Source organism: Mobula hypostoma, chromosome 13 (assembly GCF_963921235.1).
Source record: "Mobula hypostoma chromosome 13, sMobHyp1.1, whole genome shotgun sequence".
Taxonomy (NCBI): Eukaryota; Metazoa; Chordata; class Chondrichthyes; order Myliobatiformes; family Myliobatidae; genus Mobula; species Mobula hypostoma.
Genome location: NC_086109.1, coordinates 1,860,943 through 1,876,846, shown reverse-complemented (window position 1 = coordinate 1,876,846; position 15,904 = coordinate 1,860,943).

Genomic DNA, 15,904 nt, shown 5'->3' with positions numbered 1-15,904 from the left:
TTGCCCACTCACCCAACCTATCCAAGTCACCCTGAATCCACTTAGCATCCTCCTCACTGCTAACACTGCCACCCAGCTTCGTGTCATCCGCAAACTTGGAGATGCTGCATTTAATTCTCTCATCCAAGTCATTAATACCCCACTAGTCACTGCCTGCCATTCTGAAAAGGTCCCGTTTATTCCCACTCTTTGCTTCCTGTCTACTAACCAATTCTCCACCCACACCAATACCTTACCCCCAATACCGTGTGCTTTAAGTTTGCACACTAATCTCCTGTGTGGGACCTTGTCAAAAGCCTTTTGAAAATCCAAATATACCACATCCACTGGTTCTCCCCATCCACTCTACTAGTTACATCCTCAAAAAATTCTATGAGATTCGTCAGACATGATTTTCCTTTCACAAATCCATGCTGACTTTGTCCGATCATTTCACCGCCTTCCAAATGTGCTGTTATCACATCCTTGATAACTGACTCCAGCAGTTTCCCCACCACCGACGTTAGGCTAACTGGTCTATAATTCCCCGGTTTCTCTCTCCCTCCTTTTTTAAAAAGTGGGGTTACATTAGCCACCCTCCAATCCTCAGGAACTAGTCCAGAATCTAACGAGTTTTGAAAAATTATCACTAATGCATCCACTATTTCTTGGGCTACTTCCTTAAGCACTCTGGGATGCAGACCATCTGGCCCTGGGGATTTATCTGCCTTCAATCCCTTCAATTTACCTAACACCACTTCCCTACTAACATGTATTTCACTCAGTTCTTCCATCTCACTGGACTCTCTGTCCCTTACTATTTCTGGAAGATTATTTATGTCCTCCTTAGTGAAGACAGAACCAAAGTAATTATTCAATTGGTCTGCCATGTCCTTGCTCCCCATAATCAATTCACCTGTTTCTGTCTGCAGGGGACCTACATTTGTCTTTACCAGTCTTTTCCTTTTTACATATCTATAAAAGCTTTTACAGTCTGTTTTTATGTTCCCCGCCAGTTTTCTCTCATAATCTTTTTTCCCCTTCCTAATTAACCCTTTGTCCTCCTCTGCTGAACTCTGAATTTCTCCCAGTCCTCAGGTGAGCCACTTTCTCTGGCTAATTTGTATGCTACTTCTTTGGAATTGATACTATCCCTAATTTCTCTTGTCAGCCACGGGTGCACTACCTTCCTTGATTTATTCTTTTGCCAAACTGGGATGAACAATTGTTGTAGTTCATCCATGCAACCTTTAAATGCTTGCCATTGCATATCCACCGTCAATCCTTTAAGTGTCATTTGCCAGTCTATCTTAGCTAATTCACGCCTCATACCTTCAAAGTTACCCCTCTTTAAGTTCAGAACCTTTGTTTCTGAATTAACTATCTCACTCTCCATATTAATGAAGAATTCCACCATATTATGGCCACTCTTACCCAAGGGGCCTCTCACGACAAGATCGCTAATTAACCCTTCCTCATTGCTCAAAACCCAGTCCAGAATAGCCTGCTCTCTAGTTGGTTCCTCCACATGTTGGTTCAAAAAACCATCCCGCATACATTCCAAGAAATCCTCTTCCTCAGCACCTTTACCAATTTGGTTCACCCAGTCTACATGTAGATTGAAGTCACCATTATAACTGCTGTTCCTTTATTGCACACATTTCTAATTTCCTGTTTAATACCATCTCCGACCTCACTACTACTGTTAGGTGGCCTGTACACAACTCCCACCAGCGTCTTCTGCCCCTTAGTGTTACGCAGCTCTACCCAGATCGATTCCACATCTTCCCGGCTTATGTCCTTCCTTTCTATTGCGTTAATCTCTTCTTTAACCAGCAACGCCACCCCACCTCCCCTTCCTTCATGTCTATCCCTCCTGAATATTGAATATCCCTGAACGTTGAGCTCCCATCCCTGGTCACCCTGGAGCCATGTCTCTGTGATCCCAACTATATCATAATCATTAATAACAATCTGCACTTTCAATTCATCCACCTTATTACGAATGCTCCTTGCATTGACACATAAAGCCTTCAGGCGCTCTTTTACAACTCTCTTAGCCCTTATACAATTATGTTGAAAAGTGGCCCTTTTTGATGCTTGCCCTGGATTTGTTGGCCTGCCACTTTTACTTTTCTCCTTTGTACTTTTTGCTTCTACGCTCACTTTACACCCCTCTGTCTCTCTGCACTGGTTCCCATCCCTCTGTTGTGAACTAACCTCCTCACGCCTAGCCTCTTTAATTTGATTCCCACCCCCCAACCATTCTAGTTTAAAGTCACCTCAGTAGCCCCCGCTAATCTCCCCGCCAGGATATTGGTCCCCCTAGGATTCAAGTGTAACCCGTCCTTTTTGTACAGGTCACGTCTGCGCCAAAAGAGGTCCCAATGATCCAAAAACTTGAATCCCTGCCCCCTGCTCCAATCCCTCAGCCACGCATTTATCCTCCACCTCATCGCATTCCTACTCTCACTGGCGCGTGGCACAGGCAGTAATCCCGAGATTACTACCTTTGCGGTCCTTTTTCTCAACTCCCTTCCTAGCTCCCTATATTCTCCTTTCAGGACCTCATCCCTTTTCCTACCTATGTCATTGGTACCTATATGTACCACGACCTCTGGCTCCCCACCCTCCCACTTCAGGATATCTTGGACACGATCAGAAATATCCCGGACCCTGGCACCAGGGAGGGAAACTACCATCCGGGTCTCTGGACTGCGTCCACAGAATCGCCTATCTGACCCCCTTACTATCGAGTCCCCTATCACAACTGCCCTCCTCTTCCTTGCCCTACCCTTCTGAGCTACAGGGCCAGACTCTGTGCCGTAGGCACGGCCACTGTCGCTTCCCCCGGGTAAGCTGTCCCCCCCAACAGTACTCAAACAGGAGTACCTGTTGTTAAGGGGCACAGCCACCGGGGTACTTCCCATCACCTGACTTTTCCCCTTCCCCCTCCTAACCATGACCCACTTGTCTGCCTCCCGTGGTCCCGGCGTGACCACCTGTCTTCCACTCCTCTCTATCACCTCCTCGCTCTCCCTGACCAGACGAAGGTCATCGAGCTGCAGCTCCAGTTCCGTAACGCGGTCCCTTAGGAGCTGCATCTCGATGCACTTGGCGCAGATGTAGATGTCCGGGAGGCTTGGAGACTCCAGGGCCTCCCACATCCGACACCGAGAACAGCAAACTGCCCTCACAGTCATAATGCCCCTCTCCTCAAATAGCAACAGAAAATGAATGTCAAACCTTCCTCGCCTCGCCCGCTTCCGCCTAAGCCCGTTGAGCCGAAGCCCTTAAGACTTCACTCTGCTCCCGGCTCACTCTGCAGCCCGCAAACTACGCTGCCCGCTCTATGAGGCTTTGTTCCTTTTAAATCTGCCGCGCTGCACTGCCCGACGTCACACGCCTGCGCAGTCCCGACTATTTTCTAAACGGGGAGAAAATTCATAAATGCAAAGTGCAAAGGGAATACAACCACAAACAAGAGTAACTCTGCAGATGCTGGAGATCGAAGGAACTCATCTATGGAAAAAGTACAGGTGATGTTTCAGGCCAAAACCCTAGGGACATGTGATTCCTTGTGCAGGATTCTCTAAAGGCACTTCTCTATGAAAAGATGTGCTGATATTGGAGGGGGTTCAGAGGAGGTTCAGAAAATGTTTCTGGACTTGAGAGTCTTGTCATATGAACAGCATTCGATAGCTCTGGAACAGTACTCACTGAAATTTAGAAGAATGAGGGAGGACCTCATTTTAACCTATTGAATGTTGAAAGTACTAGATAGTCTGGATGCGGAGAGGATGTTTCTGATTGTGGGAGAGTACAGGACTAGAGGTCACAATGTCAGAATAGAGAGATGTCTATTTGAAAAGGAGATAAGGAGGAATTTCTTTAGCCAGAGGGTGTTGCATCTGTGGAATTTGTTACCATTGATGGCTTTGGAGGCCAGATCATTGAGTGTATTTAAGGCTGAGGTTGATGGATTCTTGATAAGTCTGGGCATGAAAGATTTGTGGTGAAGGCAGAAGAATAGGATTGAGAGGGAAATGGACCAACCTTGATCAAATAATGGAGCTGCTTGATGGGCTGAATAGCCTGATTCTGCACCAATGTCTTGTGATCTGAATGACTTTACCCAGGTGGGTTAGGAGAAGAGTAAAAAGGTGAGAACATGAATGGAGCATTCTGTGATGACAGAGTGTGGGGACTACCTGGGGATGTGTGGGGATGCTGGGGAATGATGTAGGCACAGGATTTCGAGTGGGGACACAGGAGAGGATACTGACAGAGGACAAGAAAGTTGTAGATTCTGAGGATAAGAGTCAGGAGGAAAGGTGGGCAGTGTTAGATCTGAGCAGTAGGGAGGAAAAGGAGGCAGAGTCAGGTGGACGAGTAGTGGACATGGGCCTGTGTGCAGTAGAAAGGATCCCAGATCCAGGAGTGGGGTTATCACCAGTCACTGCAGAACCCACAGTATATAAGGCAATTTGGAATTGTTGAACAAAGGCAGGGGTTCCAGTAAAGGGGAGGACCACCCCCTACACACACCCTCTGTGCTTGCGGAGCCAGGAGGTTGTGGTCAACTTTTCCCAGTGATTGGGTTTGGAGAGGTACTCGCTGTCCCAATGGAGGGGGTATCTGTGAGCTGGGTTCTATTCTGGGGCATTAGTTGCAGGCTCCTTCTTTTGATCTTCCAAAGGCTGGGTCTCCACTTGGCCTGTGGGAGAGAGAGCAGAGTTGAGGGCTTCCAGTTGTGATACTGATACCTGGCCTTCCCTCCACAGAATCTCCCAGTGACCCTCAACCTGAGATATGTTCGTCTGGTCCCTACACATCCTCTGCAATGTCACCTCCACTGTCACAAATCACAACACCCCGACTCCCTTCCTCATTCCCATCTCCACTGACATGTCCCATAAACTTCACTTTAGTTGCTCTGCTTCTATCTCTCACACTGATCAATATCCTACAAAACATCACACCCACACAAGTCGAAGTCTCCCCACCTCATCTCACAATTGGGTGTGTGAAGGACAGTAAATCCCGGTGAGTGGGTGTGTAGGGAACACTGTACACCAGTAACCAGTTATGAGGGGTACAGGGTACTCCAGTAACCACATGTATGGGGACAGTGTAACCCAGTGACTGGGTATGGGGACACTGTGACCCGGCGACGGGGTGTGTGGGGGACAGTGTACCCCAGTGACTGGAAATGTGTGGGGGACAGTGTACTCCAGTGAGCATGAGTGTGTGGGGTCAGAGTACCCCAGTGACTGGGAGTGTGTGGGGCCTGTGTACCCCAGTGACTGGGTGAGTGTAGGACAGAGTACCCCAGTGACTGGGTGTGTGTAGGACAGAGTACACTGGTGACTGGATGTGTGGGGATAATGAATCCCAGTGACTGTGTATTGGGGGGTACTCCAGTGACTAGGCGGGTGGGGGACAGTGTAACCCCAGTGACTGGGTGCGTGATGGGCTTCGCACCAGTTATAAACCCAAATCTGGGTGAAAAGGAACAGGAAATGGGGTGTCCAAGATCGAGGAGTGTGGTCAGCACAATTTACTGCAGATCCATAAGACCATAAAATATAAGAGGGAATTTAAGACATTTATCTTTTTGAGCCTGTTCCATCATTTATTTGTGGTTGGTTCCTTATGCAGCCCCATTCTCCTGCTTTTTCTCTGAAACCCTGAACTACTCTACCAATTGAAAATCTTTCAATCTCATCCTTAAATTCCAGATTCCTGGCCTCTGGCTGAAAAAAAATCCTTCTCACCTCAGTTCCAAAAGCACATTTCTTTATTCTGAGTCTGTGCCCTTGTGTCCTGGACTCTCCCACTGACATAAACATCCTCTGCACCTTCATGTCATCCAGGCATTTCAGTATCTGTTATGATTTAGTGAATCCTTTCCATCACCCTTCTGAAGTCCATCCTTTTCAGGCCCAAAGCTGCCAAACACTCCTCATACCTGAAGACTTCCACTCCCGTAATTATTCTTGTGAACATTATCTGGACCCTCTCCAGAGGCAGCACATATTTCCTTATATACAGTACCCAGATTGTTCACAATATTCCATACGGGGTCTAAGCAACTCCTTATAAAGCCTCAGCAGTTCGTTCTTGCTATTATATCCACACCCTTTCCAAACTAAATACTAACAATGTATTTCCCTCCTTTCATACTGACTCAACGCAAATTGTCGGTCCATTTCGTTCCAGGATACAATTTTATTCCTCCTCTCGGAGTGCACAAACTCTCATTTCTAAAAATTGTCTTCTTTGCCTATTCTCCCAGCCTCTCCAAGTCCTGCAGCAGACTTGACTCTGTGCCTCTGTGACACCAACTGTACCTCCAGCTATCTTGATCCTGATATATCCACAATGCCATCTGCTCCTTCATCGAGACTATTCATGTGTAATGTGAAAAGGTGCCGTCCCAGCCCAGAACCCTTTGATACTCCATTGGTCTGTGGCAGGTGTTCGAAAAAGGGCATTTTATCCCCACTCTCTCTAACTTCTGCCAGTCAGACAATCTTCTATCCATGATGTACCTTACCAACAATGCCATGGGCTCTTAAAAACATAAGAACATAAGAAGTAGGAGCAGGAGTAGGTCATCCAGGCCATCGAGCCTGCCCCACCATTCAATAAGATCATGGCTGATCTGTTTGTAAACTCATCGCCATCTACCTGCCTTTTCCCCATAACCCTTAATTCCCTTACTACGTAAAAACCTATTTAACTGTTTCTTAAATATGTCTTGTGAGGAAGTCTCAACTGCTTCCCTGGGCAGACAATTCCACAGATTCACCACTCCCTGGGAAAAACATTGTCTCCTCATCTCCACCCTAAATTTTCTCCCCTGAATCTTGAGGCAATGTCCCCTAATTCTCCTCTCACCAACCAATGGAAACAACTTTCCTACTTCTATCTTATCTATCGTTTTCAAAATTTTGTATTATCTTGTTTAATAGCCTCATGAGTGTAACTTTGTCAAATACCTTGTGAAAGTACTTGTAAATTGCTGGAGCTTACCCTTCTTTCTCAGAGGCCCTGTTACGTTCTCAAATAATTAGAACAAAATTGTGCGAACTTCACCCTGTTCTATCGCCTGCTTCCAAGTATCCTGAAATTTCATCTGATATAATCGATTTTAAAACCTTCCCAATTGCCAAGGTCAAGCTAACCGTCTACTAGGGTTCAGGTGTTATTCAACCCTATTGTACAGTTCATCCTTCCCCACAGCAGATCCCAATGATCCAGAAATCTGAAGAGGTGATGATAGGAGGTACAATGAGATGGTAATCCCCATGTTGCAGGAGGCAGGTCACTGGGTGACTGTCAGAAGACAGGGAAATGGGCAACCAGTACAAAGTACCCCTGTGGCCATTCCCCTCAATAATGATGATACCTTGTTGGATGCTGTTGAGGGGGATGACCTACCGGAGCGGGGGGAAGGGATGGCAGGGGAGGTACCACCATGACCAGGTCTCTAGATTCTGGAGCTACGGCCCAGAAGGGAATGGAGGAGAAGACTGCAGTAGCAGTAGTGATCGAGGATTCCATAGTTAAAGTACACAAGTTATTCTGTGGACGTAATAGACACCCGGATGATATGTTGCCTCCCAGGTGCCATGGTCAGTGACATCTCAGATCGAGTCCATGGCATTCTAAAGGGAGAGGGTCAGTATCCAGAAGTCTTGGTACAAAATAGGATCATTGGGCAGAGAACTGTGCACCTGAGAACTGGTGCAGGGGGCAGGGGATCAGATTTCTGGATCAAAGGGATCTCTGCTGGGGAATCTATGACCTGTTCAAAAGGGATGGGTTGCACACAAATCCAAGGGGAACCAATATCCTTGCAGGCAGTTTACTAGATATGTTGAAATTTTCTTCTACATTATCGGATAATTTACCCTTATATTTAATCTTTTTTGCCTTATTGGTTTTAAAATTGTTCTCCGCTTGGTCTTAAAAGCTTCCTATTAAACTTCACCATATTGTATGCCTCCTTTGCTTTGCTTCTGTGCTGCACCTGAATCCTTGTCCTCTCGATAGAGTGAGGGTCCAACCCCACTGGGACTGTGGAACAAGAACAGAAGTTCCACCGGGATGGAAACTCACTCCCAACCTCCTCACTCTGCATTGGGTCTGGGCTCCATTACCCAATAACTGGGTCTGTGGCGAGGTACTAGATGTCCAGGTGAAGGGGGTGGCTTGTGTTGCAGTCTTCCTCAGTGGTTACATGTGAGCTGGGGACTCTCTCCTGGGATGCTGGCATCTGTGGTCTCTTTCAAGGGAGTCTGTGCTTGGTGTCTCCCTCGGGGGGGATACCAGAACCCAGACTGATCCACTGTTCAGCCCTGATGTCCCCACCGAGTCGATGGGACAGAGTGCAGTGGCCAACTCCTTTCCCCCAACTCCCCTGCACATCCCTCCACCCAGTTCAACTCCTCCTTCAAAACCTCAGACTCTTGCCCCAGCCTGAACCTTATTCCTGAGGTGGGATCCCACGTCCTCAGGGTCGGAATGGGAGACACTTGCCTGCAGACCCAACCCCTCCTGCTGCTGTTCCTGGCCAGAGTTTCTGGTGCCGGGTTATTTTTTGGGGGTGGGGGAGACACCTACCGTCAGATGTACCGGCTTTCTTTCCTTTACTCTAGTATCCTTGTGAGCGAGGTTCACGTGGCTTTTTGAAGAGTTTATAACAAACCAGATACAGAATGAACACAATGACGATCACGCTGAGGATCACGACAGAAATCTTCCAACCATTGTATGATGTTCTGAGATCTGGATCTGGGGAGGATAAAAGATTCTGTCATTAATCCCATCCTCACACTCCCAGTGACAAGGAATCGATGGATCCAGTCCATCCCACCACAGGCCAGAGAAAACTCACTGTCACTGCAACACTGTGCCTCAGTCCTCTCTAAACAGCCCCACATCACTCTGCTCCACCACCCCGCTCACCTTGAATATCTTCATCCGCTCCAAACAGCCCCACATCACTCTGCTCCACCACCCCGCTCACCTTGAATATCTTCATCCGCTCCAAACAGCCCCACATCACTCTGCTCCACCACCCCGCTCACCTTGAATATCTTCATCCGCTCCAAACAGCCCCACATCACTCTGCTCCACCACCCCGCTCACCTTGAATATCTCCATCCCCTCCAAACAGCCCCTCATCACTCCACTCCATATCGCCCCTTCCAATTGTAGCCTCCAATGTCTCTGACAGTATCCTCAATGATGTTAGTCCAGCATCCTCACTCAGACCCTCAGTAACCCCTCTCCCCCAGCACACTCTGACTGACTGACTGCCTCTAGTATGAAACGGTGACACAGTCCTCCCACACTCACAGGACAGGAATTAGACACAGAGGCAAGATCCGTTCACACTGACCCATCACCCACTCGCAGAGCCTGAGTTAGTTGCAGGAATCTGCGCTCAGTCGGTATATGGAAAGCTGTGGAGATGGAGGGAGGTGATCTGTCTCCCTCTGACTGATGCTGGTGGGAAAGAGGGGAGGGGGTAGTAGGTGGAGATGACAATGTTCCTTACACTCTATGATTGGTGTCTGTGGAATGAAATACTGTTGGTAGAGGCTGGAAGATCACCTGGGTGTGACCCTGAAAGAGTGAGATGGTAAAGTGCACAGCCCAGGTCAGCAGGGCCTCTCTGCATGAAGAAGATTGATTTTTATATCAGGGGCTTTTGTGAGGCCTCAACAATCCTGGGTGAAGAGGCCGCACAAAGTCAAAGACACAGCACAGGAGGGCAGGAACAGATCCCCCAACCCACACTTCCACTCCCTGCCCCACAATAATTTATCTCTCCTCCCCTGCTCCCCTGTGATGTTGTTACTGGATTGTACTGTGGTTGTATCTCCTAAGGCCTGTGAACCTGATGGACATCTCAGTCTCACCAGTGGTGAGACACTCCCATAGTTACATCACTGTGGACCTGATGGTCATCTCACTGTCATCAGTGGTGGGACACTGCCATAGTTACATCACGGTGGACCTGGAGAACAGCTCATTCTCTCTGATGGTGGGACACTCCCACAATTACCACTGTGGACCTGATGGATATCTCTCACCGGCGGTGGTATCATTCCATTGCTACAACACTGTGTGCCTGCTGGACAACTCATTGTCTCCAGTGGTAGGACGATCCCAGTTAGACCACTGTGGGTATGGGGGACAGATCAGTCTTTCTGGTGGTGGGACGTTCCACCAGTTACACCACTGTGGACGCAATGGATACCTCGCTTTCTCTCGTGAGTGATTATCGGACACCCAGTGACATTGCAGCTTCATTCATTCATATTGCACAGTCGCTGTTCAAACTGCTATGGAAGAGTGTGGAGACAAACTATGGTCACACCAACATGAACCTCAAAGTCTGTTTAAAGGGAATGGTTGAGGTTGTTGTCTCTTTTGCAACTGTCACAGCATTGGAAATGTAGGGTTAGACCGAGCTCAGCCTGACAATCAAGTGGATTATGTTGCTTGCCCTCAGGGGAACACCTGTAATTAGGACATTGTAGCCATTAGGAAGACATGATTGCAGGAGGGGCAAGACTGGCAGCTCAATATTACGGGGTTCCGTTGTTTTAGATGTGACAGAGTGGGAGGGATTAAAGGAGGAGGGCTGGCGTTACTAGTCAGAGAGAATATCACCGCAGAGCTCCATCAGGGTTGACTGGAGAACTCGACTAGTGAGGCCTTATGGGCGAACTGAAAAATCAAAAAGGAATGACCGCGTTAGTGGGGCTAAATTACAAACAACCCAATAGTCCACAGGATTCAGAGGAACAAATTTATAGAGAGCTCGCAGACTGTTGCCAGAAACACAAGGTTGTTATAGTAGGTGATTTTAACTTTCCACAGATTGGCTGGGAATCCCATACTGTAAAAGGACGAGATGGGATAGAGTTTGTCAAATGTGTTCAGGAAAGTTTCCTTCATCAGTGTGTAGAAGTCCCAACGAGAGTTGCTGATATTAATTTTGCTATTAGGAAATGAGACAGGGCAGATGACGGAAGTTTGTGCAGAGGAACTCTTTGTATCTAGTGACGACAATGACATTAGTTTCAAAGTGAATATACAAAGAGGTAGTCCAACCACAAACAAGAGAAAATCTGCAGATGCTGGAAATCCGAGCAACACCCACAAAATGCAAGAGGAACTTAGCCGGCCAGGTGGCATCTATGGAAAAGAGTACAGTTGACATTTCAGGCCGAGACCCTCAGGGTCGACGGTACTGTTTTCTTTAGGTGCTGCCTGACCTGTTGAGTTCCTCCAGCATTTTGTGTATGATACAAAGAGATAGATCTGGTCTGTGAGTTGAGATCCTAAATTGGAGAAAGGCCAATTTTGATGGTATCAGAAATTATCTGGCAAGTGTGGTTTGGGACAGGCTGTTTCTGACAAAGGTGTACTTGGAAAGTAGAAGGCCTTTAAAAATGAAATTTTGAGAATACAGAGATTTTATGTGCCTGTGAGAATAAAAAGTTAAAGATAACACGTGTAGGGAACTCTGGTTTTCAAGAGATCTTGAGCCCCTGTTTCAGTGATAAAAGGGGGTATATAGCAGGCATAGGCAAGTATGAACAAATGAGGTGCTCATGAAACACAAGAAATGCAAAGGAAGACTTAAGAAAGAAATTAGAAAGACTAAAAGAAGGTTTGAAGTTGCTCTAGCAGACAAGGTGAAGGGGAATCCTAAAGGATTCTACAGGTATGTTAAGAGCAAAAGGATTGCTAGGGACAACATTGGTTTGCTGGAAGACATGAATGGTAGTCCATGTGTGGAGCCAGAACAGATGGGGAGATGGGAAATGCATTCTTTGCATCTGTATTTACGCTGGAGATGGAAACAGAGTCTACAGTAGTGAGCCATAGTGGCAACTTCATGGATCCTCCACAGATTACAGAGCAGGAGGTGTTTGCCACCCTGAAACAAATCAGGGTGGATAAATCCGCAGGACCCGACAAGCTGCTCCCTCGGATCCTATGGAAGCCAAGTGCAGAAATCTCCAGGGGTCTAGCAGAGATATTTAAATCACCCTCAGCGATAGGAGAGATACCAAAGGATTGGAGGATAGCCAATGTTGTTCCACTGTTTAAAAAAAGGCTCTAAGGGACCCAATATATAAGTAATTGGATAGATAGGAACATAGAAACATCGAGAACCTACAGCACAGTGCAGGCCTTTCGGCCCACAAACTAGTGTCGAACATGTCCTTACCTTAGAAATTACTAGGCTTACTCATAGCCCTCTATTTTCCTAAGCTCCATGTACCTATCCAAAAGTCTCTTCAAAGACCCTATCGTATCCGCCTCCACCAATGTTGCCAGCAGCCCATTCCACGCACTCACCACTCTCTGATTAAAAACTTACCCCTGACATCTCACCTGTACATACTCCCCGGCACCTTAAACCTGTGTCCTCTTGGGGTAACCGTTTCAGCCCTAGGAAAAAAACCTCTGACTATCCACACGATCAATGCCTCTCATCATCTTATACACTTCAATCACGTTACCTCTCATCCTCTGCCGCTCCGAGGAGAAACGGCTGAGTTCACTCAACCTATTCTCATAAGGCATGCTCCCCAATCCAGGCAACATGCTTGTAAATCTCCTCTGCACCCTTTCTATGGCTTCCACATCCTTCCTGTAGTGAGGTGACCAGAACTGAGCACAGTACTCCAAGTGGAGTCTGACCAGGGTCCTATATAGCTGCAACATTACCTCACGGCTCCTAAATTCAGTTCCATGATTGATGAAGGCCAATACGCTGTATGCCTTCTTAACCACAGAGTCAACCTGCGCAACTGCTTTGAGTGTCCCATGGACTCGGACACAAGATCCCTCTAATCCTCCACACTGCCAAGAGTCTTACCATTAATACTATATTCTGCCATCACATTTGACCGACCAAAATGAACCACTTCACACTTATCTAGGTTGAACTCTATCTGCCACTTCTCAGCCCAGTTTTGCATCCTATCAATATCCCACTCTAACCTCTGACAGCCCTCCACACTATCCACAACACCTCCAACCTTTGTGTCATCAGCAAACTTACTAACCCATCCCTCCAATTCCTTATCCAATTAATTTATAAAAATCACGAAGAGTAAGGGTTCCAGAACAGATCCCCGAGACACTCCTCTGGTGACAGACCTCCATGCAGAACTTCACCCGTCTACAACCATACTTTGCCTTCTGTGGGCAAGCCAGTTCTGGATCGACAAAGCAATGTCCCCTTGGATCCCATGCCTAACCTGAGTCATCCTAACCTGAGTCGCCAGGGCTCGCTGAGAGACAATGTTGTGTCCATCCAGTAACTGCACGGAGTTTGGATGGTGGCGCCGTCTTGGAGGACTGTCCCATAGAGGGGTGTTTCCCAAGGAGCAGCGTCACTGGCAGCACCGCCACTAGAGGGCGCTGTTCAGTTTTCTGCTACTGCTTCACATATCTTTATCTCCATCAAACGTACCTTAATTCAAATAGGCTTATTACATACTGTAGTTGTTCATTTTCACTCAGTTCACTTCAGTTAATGCAATGACTTGGTCTTTAGATATTTTACTGTCTCCATCATACTGTTTTTGTATTTGATCAGTTTTCTTTTTCCACTTATTCAGTTAACTTTTCCATTTGCTCTGTTAACTTACATGTTCATTTTTCCAACACACCACGTATTTGTTTCTTCAACTGCAATAAAACTGCTGACTGCTAATGTCAGTTTAATATGGTCTAGCTGTCACACTTCATTAGACTCAATATTGATAGTATATTTTATCTGGATTTCTTCATTTTTCTAGTTTAAATACTTTGTTCGGGTATGAACTCAAACCTTAGTCATCCGTTTCCACATGACAAATGGAGATTCAGTTTCCCCTTTTTCTGTAGTGTACCCTCTATTGCCAAAGATGAAGCCACGCTCACGTCGGAGGAGGAACACTTTGATATTCTGTCAGAGTAGCCTTCAACCAGATGACATGAATATCGATTTCTTAAGCTTCCGATAATAGCCTTCTCCTCCTCTCCTTCACCACTCCCTATTCTTGTTTCCCTCTCACACCTTCTCTTCCAACCTGCATATCCTCATCAGTTTCGAACCTTCTCCGGCCCTTTATGTCTTTCAGCAATCACCTTCCCAGCTCTTCCTCACTACACCCATTCCCCCTCCCCCTTCCAGTTTCACCTTTCGCCTCTCCCCACTTTCTTATTTTAACTTTACCCCTTCTTTGCAGTCCTGATGGAGGACTGGGCCCGTAACGTCCACTGTTTACTCTTTTCTATAGATGCTGAGTTCTGTCAGCATTTTGTGTGCTGCTTTGGATCTCCAGTATCTGCAAATTTTCTCGTGTTTCTCTTGTTTTGAAGATCCCCTTAATTTTGTCCCGCATAACGCAGTAAATAAGCCGATAGTCTTTTCTTCAACACACATTTCTTGAGTATACACGTGGAACGCTCTGGTTCTGTTGGCTGCTTAAGTCTAGGGAAGACAATCTCCAACCCCAGCCAAATGTGTGACATTGAGGTGCAAGCCCACCCTGAAACACCCTATTTGTGTGGATGCGGCCCTATTACAAATCAGTACCACGAAGTACACAATACACCACATACAATTAAACAATTTAGCTTCATAATTCTTAATTTCACGAAAGGGCTGGTAAAGAAAAAAGCAAAGAAAGGGCCCATTTTAATCAAACAGCCTAATGTGCACAAGTTGGAGCTCACGGTTTCCCCTTTGCCGATCTTCCTTCGATCTCCCCGGGCTTCGTTGAATCATGGCCCCGCTGCGGATTGAGTCCTACGACCCCTTCTCTCCGGCGTCTTCTCCCTTCATCTCCCACCAAACCAAAGACCCAGCTCACACCGGTGTCAGGCACACAACACGAAAACTCACTCCCTTCATTAGACGTCTCTCATTCCAAAACACCCGTTATCTCTGACCATCACCCAAACACTGCTTCTACAGAAAGACCATTACGTTAGCAGTGAACCCTTTCCCAGGGTGAGACACTCTCCCCCCACCGAAGTTAGTCTTGTTCTCAGGATATTGAGTTAATTTGCCACCCGTTCATACAAAGAACAAAGCTCAACCCAAGTGTAAATGGCAGTGACGCAGCTCCCCAAGGAGATAGGTGCCACATTCTGTTCCCCTGCTGCGACATAGGCCAGCCTATTTGGTTGTCTGCTCATTCTTTGAGACCGCTTTACCCTGTCATCTACTTCTTCAGGTTCAGACACTCCCTGGGATACTTCTGTCTATGTGGTGAGGCCTCCCCCAGTCTATCACTCATGCCCTCCTGCAACTCGGACCTCTCTGACATGTTGCTGAGCCCCGCTTCATCCTTTTCATGGTCCCACTGAAATCCAGTCTGTCCACGGTAAGCACACCCCCAACCCCACCCGATTTCACCTGACTCAGCGTGAGAAACGTTAGGAATCTCTTCTTCAATCAATGGAAAGTTAGCAAAAGGCAGCATATACCACACCCCCATTTCCTCATCCTCCGAGTCTGTATTCCATTCAGCAGCGGGGCCGTTCTAATCTCTCCAGCTCTCTCCTTGCAGGTTCCCATTGTGTGTGTGCCCTCTGACGGTCATGGTCGACCATGGGTTTTGCGCCTCTGGTAGTCACTGTCCGACGCTATGAAGCGAAGCCTCTCCCGGGCGCAAACCAGGGCAGAGTTGATATGGAGATCTGTCTGTTGCCCATGCAGTGGGGCCCCCTCTCCGTGCTGATGATAGGTCCAAAGGAACAATGAAAGTCGATACGGCTTGGTACCAGCAGCACAGCAGGAGTTGCCGTGCCGGTGTTGGATACAGCAGTCAGCCGCCTTCGGGACTCCGACTCCGGATTTTTCCTCGGGGTTTACTCCCAAAGCCTTTCC